General features: G+C 46.4%; 1 non-coding gene across 1 annotated transcript; it reads right to left on the bottom strand.

Annotated features, from left to right (window-relative positions):
* Positions 1-7,714: 7,714 nt before the first annotated feature.
* On the bottom strand, positions 7,715-7,786 carry Trnar-ccu (transfer RNA arginine (anticodon CCU)). Its single transcript has one exon. It is a non-coding gene; the product is annotated as a tRNA-Arg (tRNA).
* Between the last annotated feature and the right edge of the window lie 552 nt (positions 7,787-8,338).

An 8,338-nucleotide genomic window follows, 5' to 3' on the forward strand; every position in this document is an offset into this window, starting at 1 on the left:
GCAAGACAGAAAGACCGAAATTTAAGAGAAAGAAAGACAGCAAAGAAGCAGAGAGAAAGAGCTAGGTAGATATAAACTAACGATAGAAAGGCAGAGAAAGACATAGAAAGAGGGAGAAAGATATAGAACAGAAGAGACACGAAAAAGACACAGAAAAAAGAAGAGAGCAAGACAGAAAGACCGAAGTTAAGAGAAAGAAAGACAGCAAAGAAGCAGAGAGAAAGAGCTAGGTAGATATAAACTAACGATAGAAAGGCAGACAAAGACATAGAAAGAGGGAGAATGATATAGAACAGAAGAGACACGAAAAAGAGACAGAAAAAGAAGAGAGCAAGACAGAAAGACCGAAATTAAGAGAAAGAAAGAAGCAAAGAAGCAGAGAGAAAGAGCTAGGTAGATATAAACTAACGATAGAAAGGCAGAGAAAGACATAGAAAGAGGGAGAAAGATATAGAACAGAAGAGACACGAAAAAGAGACAGAAAAAAGAAGAGAGCAAGACAGAAAGACCGAATTTAAGAGAAGAAAGACAGCAAAGAAGCAGAGAGAAAGAGCTAGGTAGATATAAACTAACGATAGAAAGGCAGACAAAGACATAGAAAGAGGGAGAATGATATAGAACAGAAGAGACACGAAAAAGAGACAGAAAAAAGAAGAGAGCAAGACAGAAAGACCGAAGTTAAGAGAAAGAAAGACAGCAAAGAAGCAGAGAGAAAGAGCTAGGTAGATATAAACTAACGATAGAAAGGCAGAGAAAGACATAGAAAGAGGGAGAAAGACATAGAACAGAAGAGACACGAAAAAGAGACAGAAAAAAGAAGAGAGCAAGACAGAAAGACCGAAGTTAAGAGAAAGAAAGAGAGCAAAGAAGCAGAGAGAAAGAGCTAGGTAGATATAAACTAACGAGAAAGGAAGGAAAGACATAGAAAGAGGGAGAAAGATATAGAACAGAAGAGACACGAAAAAGAGACAGAAAAAAGAAGAGAGCAAGACAGAAAGACCGAAGTTAAGAGAAAGAAAGACAGCAAAGAAGCAGAGAGAAAGAGCTAGGTAGATATAAACTAACGATAGAAAGGCAGAGAAAGACATAGAAAGAGGGAGAAAGATATAGAACAGAAGAGACACGAAAAACAGACAGAAAAAAGAAGAGAGCAAGGCAGAAAGACCGAAATTAAGAGAAAGAGATCAAAGAAGCAGAGAGAGAGAGAGCTAGGTAGAAATAAACTAACGATAGAAAGGCAGAGAAAGACATAGAAAGAGGGAGAAAGATATAGAACAGAATGGACACGAAAAAAAGACAGAAAAAAGAAGAGAGAAAGACAGAAAGACCGAAATTAAGAGAAAGAAAGAGAGCAAAGAAGCAGAGAGAGAGAGAGCTAGGTAGATATAAACTAACGATAGAAAGGCAGAGAAAGACATAGAAAGAGGGAGAAAGATATAGAACAGAAGAGACACGAAAAAGAGACAGAAAAAGAAGAGAGGAAGACAGAAAGACCGAAATTAATAGAAAGAAAGAGAGCAAATAAGCAGAGAGAAAGAGCTAGGTAGATATAAACTAACGATAGAAAGGAAGGAAAGACATAGAAAGAGGGAGAAAGATATAGAACAGAAGAGACACGAAAAAGAGACAGAAAAAAGAAGAGAGAAAGACAGAAAGACCGAAATTAAGAGAAAGAAGAGAGCAAAGAAGCAGAGAGAGAGAGGTAGATGTAGCACTAACGATAGAAAGGCAGAGAACGACATATAAAGACAGAGAAGTATATAGAAAAGAAGAGACACGAAAAAGAGGGAAAACAGAGAGCAATACAGAAAGACACAGATAAAGAGAAACAAAGAAAGAGCGAGAGAGAAGGAGAGAGAGAGAAAGATATATGAATAACAATAGAAAGGCCGAGAAAGACATAAAGAGAGCTATAGATATAAAAAAGAAGACACACAAAAAAGTGACAGAAAAAACGGAGACCAAGACAGAAAGACAGAAATAAAGAGAAACAAAGAGCGAGAGAAAGAAAGAAATAACGATAGTAAGGCATTGGAAGACATAGAAGGCCCTAATGTACCCTTTTTTTTTCAGATGTATATGAACAGGCAAAGGTCTAGTTTTTCCATTTGTCTGGAAGGACAACCCACCAGCCAGCGTTCACCAGTATAGAGAGTTGGGACAAAACTAGGACAAACCGCGCAGCACGAGAGGTACACCCAATAAACCTGCCATTGTTGTGGTCACAGTTTGACATTTTGTTAACCAGGATTCATTTCAGCAGTACACTACATGCCTAAACCAAAATACGAACGCTAACTAGGGATGCTAAGGTATGTCTGTTGGCCAGAGAGAGAGGGGGGGGGGGTAGAGTGAGGAGGCACAATTTGCCAACTGACGCCTCTGTACAGGCAAAACTCGCACCTGAGAGTGCCGTGCCAAACACTTATTGTTCTGCTGAAACACTGTAAGCTACATCCATGTACTTCTAACAATTGAGGTGATGAGAAGCGGTCAAACAACAAGGAACAGTGCTGAAGTGACTTATACACATATTAAAAACAACAGCTGATTATGGCACGAAATTGGGACAACTAAGATGAATTGTAAAAGAATGTCAAATGAGGCACCCTGCTGGAAAAAGTGCTAAATATTAATTGCAGACGATGGCGAATAGGATTCAAATGCGATAAGCGAAAGTTTCGCGGTATTGGCCTGGTGTGCGACCGATGGCGGCGCTGCGAACGGCGCCTGTATGACGTCAGAGCGGGGATTCGCGCGCTTTCGTCTGCTACGTAGTGTTACGTTTGGCCTAAAAATTCATCGAGGCCGACGCCTATTGAGCGTACAGCTGTCTACCGGAATACTGTCTTCTCCCCCCGTATCGGCGCTTAGACGGAGGCAGGAATGCCGATTCTTCCTGTAGGAGCTTTTGCCGGGCGGGCGGACATGTCGCTGTGGACGGATTTCCCAGAAAAAGGACGTCGGAATTCGGAGACCCCTTTTTGGCTTGTTGTTCTCTGCGTGAGATAGCACCGCGGGAGAGTTTCTCACCCAGCCACATCTGCCTTCTACCCTACCGCAGCAGGGAAAATTAACCTGCGCCTGAGGGAGCGGTCTGCGTGTCTTCCGAATTCGACACACCCGCTTTATCGTGCGTTTTGGTCAGCGTGGGACTGCGCCGTTGAAGACGCTCCCATCAACCCAGGTGGGGCCTTCACCCGAGGCAGCCATCATTCAACACTTCTTCCAAGTATTACTGGCAGTGGAAGCGGAGGTCATCGGCCCTTTCCCCTTTGGACTGAAACTCCTCGCCGACCTTCTGACCTACGAGTCTTCGGGGCGTGGCGAGTGTATTGTGTGACTCTTTGCCTCCTTTCGGGAGGCCGGACGCCAGGACGACAGGTCACCGGATTGGCGGGAGACGTTGACACCGGTTTGCCAGTGCTTATGCAGTGACAGTCTCGGGGCTATAAAAGCCGAAGACTTTTGATGTTATCTCTCTTCTTTTCACCTCCTGACTTCATCATGTAAATAAACACGTTCCTTCTTGAAAGAACGCATCTGTTCCCTGGGAGCCAGCTACCGTAACGAGACCCGCCGAACCCCACTCCTTACAGTAGGCCGTGTTGAAACCACCGTTGTGGTAAATCTCAACCAAAAAGCAATTCAATTGGTTATCTTGCGTATGGCGGCTACTGACGCTGTTCGAACAACCATGGGTCATGCTTTTAACGTTCATTTGGAACCACAGCTCTTTGTTTCTTAGAACTGCGGGCGCGTGTCTCCGCGGCGAGTGCTGCGCAATGGTGAAGTACTGCACTGCGCCTCAGTGCACTTCGTCCGCTCGTGAACAAGGCTTTCACAACTATCCTAAGTACCCGAAGCTGAAATGGATAGTCAAGCTCAGAATGGGAAAGCGTCCCACGCTTTCATCGACCGTGTGCAGCCAGCACTTCGCGGACAGTGACTTCTGCTACCCACTGTACGCGTCACTCTTAGGTAAGCTTGTGGCCGTGTTTAAGCGCCTCGCCAATACTTAAGCCGTTTATTGCACGCAGGCTATAAGCATAGGCGACTTACACAAGGTGCGGTGCCGTCCCACAACCTGCCGCGAAGGCCCGTAGACAAGGAGCCGACGACGCGGCCTCCGAATCGCCTCGCAGGAAAGCGCGCCTCGCGAGCTCAGCTGAGCGGCGCAGGATATCTGAGACTACGGCTGCATTTGGATGTTGTACATACGTATTTTACTTATGAAGGCTAGCGCGCGCCTAGCGGACTGCTTATCATAAATTCACAAGCGAACCCTGTTGCCGCTGCTTAGTGCGCATTCTCTAACAGTTTTCACCTGAGGCAGTACAGACACTTTTTTAAAAGCGGAGCTCTTTAAGCTTTTCGTTAGGCTGCGTGGCGTGAAACTCGACCCAGCTTGCCTTGGCCACGTTAGTCTCCGTGGCCCTGTGCGTGGTGTAATCAGCGATTACCTATTTGTTATATTCTAATACCTATGCGACGGCCCTGTGCGGTGTTAATGTGAACTACGACGTAATATATCGTTCTCACTAAACCAGCATTACGGGACAAACTGCGATCATGGGCATCGGCAGGGGGAGGGCGTGCTACAAGGCAGCATTTGCGCACTTGTTTGCAGGACGAGAGCTGCGAAGGTGATGCGATCTCCGTTGACGGCCTCGACCGCGCATTCAACGACGTGGCCTGCGTCGTACACCGCCTCGCCCTCTATGAGGCACTGCGACCTTTCACAAGCTTTATCTAAATACTTGTAGATGCTGGAGAACGGCACGCTGACTGAAATATCGAAAGAAACATCCAAACTAATGAGTATCGCACGGCGGAAACAAGATAACGAGCGAGAACACTCACACGTAGTTTCACTTTCTTACCAGCAATGCGGTCTGCGGCATCGACGCACTCGTCGGCCATTCGGGGGATTTCTTGGCCCTGCCAATTGGGCCGCAACTAAAACAAGTTCAAGATTACACTCGAAAACATTCGTTGCAGGCGTTAGTTCACCGTCGCGAGGCTGTTCATTCGACAACGTTCCCGCCTGAAGCAGACGATCCGAATACAGGAGCATTGGCTGCTGCAGCGCGGTTGAGAGCGGAGTCCCCGCTCTGACGTCACACGCGAGAGGGCGCCACTCCAAGATCTCGAGGCCAATAATGACGAAGTAATAATTGCTAGAGATTTATGGGCTAAAACCACAACACGATTAAGCGGTGCTACATAGTGGGAGATCACGGATTAATTTTAACTACGTGGAGTTCTTCAACGTGCCCAAATCAAACTCCACGGGAGTTTCTGTATTTCGCCCCCATCTAAATGCAGCTGCTAGGGTCAGAAATCGAACCCGCGTCCTTAGCCTTAGCAGCGTAACGCTTCCATGTTCATTTTAAAGGTTTTTTGTCCACTGCCCAAAACATCACTGTACACTGTATCTTGTGCTGAAAATAAAACTGAACCGAACCACGGCTGCTATAATAACAAAGTCATCTATTATCCACGCAACATAGCGTTTGAGCAGTATATTAACTGTCATTATTAATAGCTGGAGTTGTATTTACCATTAGGTAATAACACCACACCACATTAGACAAAGCAACAGGGGCGTAGCCACAAATTTTGTTCGGGGAGGGGGGTGTTCAACCATACTTTGTGTATGTTCGTGCGTGCGTTTGTATGTGTGCGTGTATATATACGCAAGCTAAACTGAAAAATTTCGGGGGGGGCTGGAACCCCCCCAACCCCCCCCCTTGGCTACGCCCCTGCAAAGCAAGCATCACAGGAGCATGAGGTTATGCTCGTATGCAGTTTGTGGCAAAAAAAACTTTGAAGTGAACTCACATTTTTCTTCGTTGCATGATAATTTTTCGTATCATAAGATTAGGTCACCACTGTTTCAGTTTAATGAAGCCGAGCTACAAAAACTACTACCACGAAATTTTATAGCAGTTATGCACACACACACACACACACACACACACACACACACACACACACACACACACACACACACACACACACACACACACACACACACACACACACACACACACACACACACACACACACACACTCGCGGGGAGAAGTTCGAAGATGCAGCGAGTATATACGTATTAAAAAGTGTTTCAGTGCTTCGGCAGCAAAGGAAAGAAACAGTAAATTCTAGAGTTTCACGAGCCACAATCATGTTCTGGATATCAGGCATGTTGGGGCCGGGTGCATTAGATTGATTTTGATCAGCTGAGCTTACTTACCCTGCAAATGTACAACGGCTCAATGTCGCTTTACGTGTGACCACACTCGACTTGCAGCCGCGATTTTAACTCTTAATTTCATGTTTCTCTGGCATGTATGGAATAAAGAAACACGATATTGGCGCGCACCACTCCATTTTACCCGCTACTGGATAGTCGAGTGCGGTTTTCGTCGTTGCCAAGATATTAAAACACGATAGCAAAATCCGTGCATCTGGAAAATCAGAAAGACAAGTGGCAAAGCTACGTGTGAAGCGAAGAAAAGAGCTGTAGGCAGAAGGCGGCAGAACTCACCTGAAATCTATAAGGATCGTAGGAGCGTCGTCCACAGGCTTTGTCTGTCGGTGCCACTGGGATCCGTCATGCGCTGCCATCTTGATCAGGCAAGTTCACGACGAAAAGAAGCTTACTGCAGAGTCTTCTCCGTCCGGAGGCTGCTTTTCACAAACACTGAGTGACATTGCTTCAGCCAGTCACGGCAAGAGCGAGCCGACGACACGATACACGATACTACACCACGAATGCTTAGCACGGAAAGACAGTCACGCAAAACGATCACTTGTAATCACGCCTGACGACACAGATTATTCTGGCAGGCTAAAGAACGACCACAACGAGGCCAATCACAAACAATGCCGTCTTACGACGCCAAAATGGCTGTCTCGCATTCATGGCTTCGGCTTTGGATTAAAATAGCCTCCACGGACACCCACATGGTTTCGGTTTTGTTTTGGTACTATAGAACACATATCCATGCATAGCTATACCTCTATTAAATAATATCAGGGTGGAGGAGGTGAAGAGTGCCCTGTATGTGTGTCTGGAAGGGGTGTGCGGTGGGAGGGGGCGCAGGTGAGCGTGTATCCCCTGCTCAAGGGGCTAGGGAGAGCGCGGTGAGGCCGTGTGTGTGTGCCTAGTGCTCAACGTTTGCTGAGCGCTTTGGTGGATGGCGGGAATTATCGTGCAGATATAGTTTAGCATGGCGGGCAGATATGATGACCACGCACGCTATAATTCTGGTAGTGATGTCGCTGTTTAGAAGACGCGGTAAAGCGTCGCCTTGACAACCGGTCTGCGCTGTTATCATGCCAGCTTTGCGGCACATGTTTCCACGGCCGTCGAGTTAGACGTGTTCCCGATCGCCTGTGCGTGCAACGCCATGCACGCTCATTTCACTAGTAAGCGTATGTTTTCTGCAATACATGCTGTCGCACGAATCTACAAACCTCGCTTGCAAACGTGCAAGCAATCGTAAATTTGTCAGCGCTGCCATTATCAAACGTTGTCATAACTGTCAATGTTTCGCTTGGAGGGCAAAAGATTCAATTTTTTAAGAACCCTGTTTACTTGTATTAATAAGAACTAACAGACAATAATGCCGAGGAAAGTATAGGGGGTGTTATTTATAATAATTGGGATATAAATGCGAAGAAAGTAAAGTGGACGAAAAGGCAACCTGCCGCCGGCAGGGACCGAGCCTGCGACCTTCGAATAAGGCGTCCGATGCTCTACCACTGAGCTACGGCGGCGGTCATCCCCCCGTCCACTTTATAGGGTATATATGTGCATTTAAACCTAGGAGTGTTAGCGCCGACTAACACTCCTAGGCAGCGAATTGTATCTTGCTCGCAGCCAGTGAAGCTTTCTCTTTAAAAAAAAACAACATTCTGTATATGCAGAACCATAACTGACTTCCTTGGAGCAAGAGAGTCATCTATTTCACTCAGGAGCGCCGACCAGAGATTTGTGACTCCCCTTAAGAAAAAAGGTGGTCATCGGCTGCCACAAAGAGAGTCAAGTAGACGTGACTCTATTTTGACTCTCATTTTTTTAAGAGTGTACCGCACATGTGCGGCTTGGTCAGCTGGGGCGGTTTCTGGTAGCGATGCTTGCTTCCTCTTTCTTTCGATCATATTTTCTCTTTCTTTCGTTGATATTGCCGCAGAAGCACCCGACAATAGAGAGTTTGAGAATTGAGGACCCAAGACGCTGGGCCCCCAAGCTGCGTTGAGCAGCCTGCTCTTGCGTTCGGATGATGAGCAGAGTTTGAGAATTGGGCCAACGCAGGCTGCGTTGGGTCA

This window comes from Rhipicephalus sanguineus, chromosome 1 (genome assembly GCF_013339695.2).
Source record: "Rhipicephalus sanguineus isolate Rsan-2018 chromosome 1, BIME_Rsan_1.4, whole genome shotgun sequence".
NCBI classification, from domain to species: domain Eukaryota; kingdom Metazoa; phylum Arthropoda; class Arachnida; order Ixodida; family Ixodidae; genus Rhipicephalus; species Rhipicephalus sanguineus.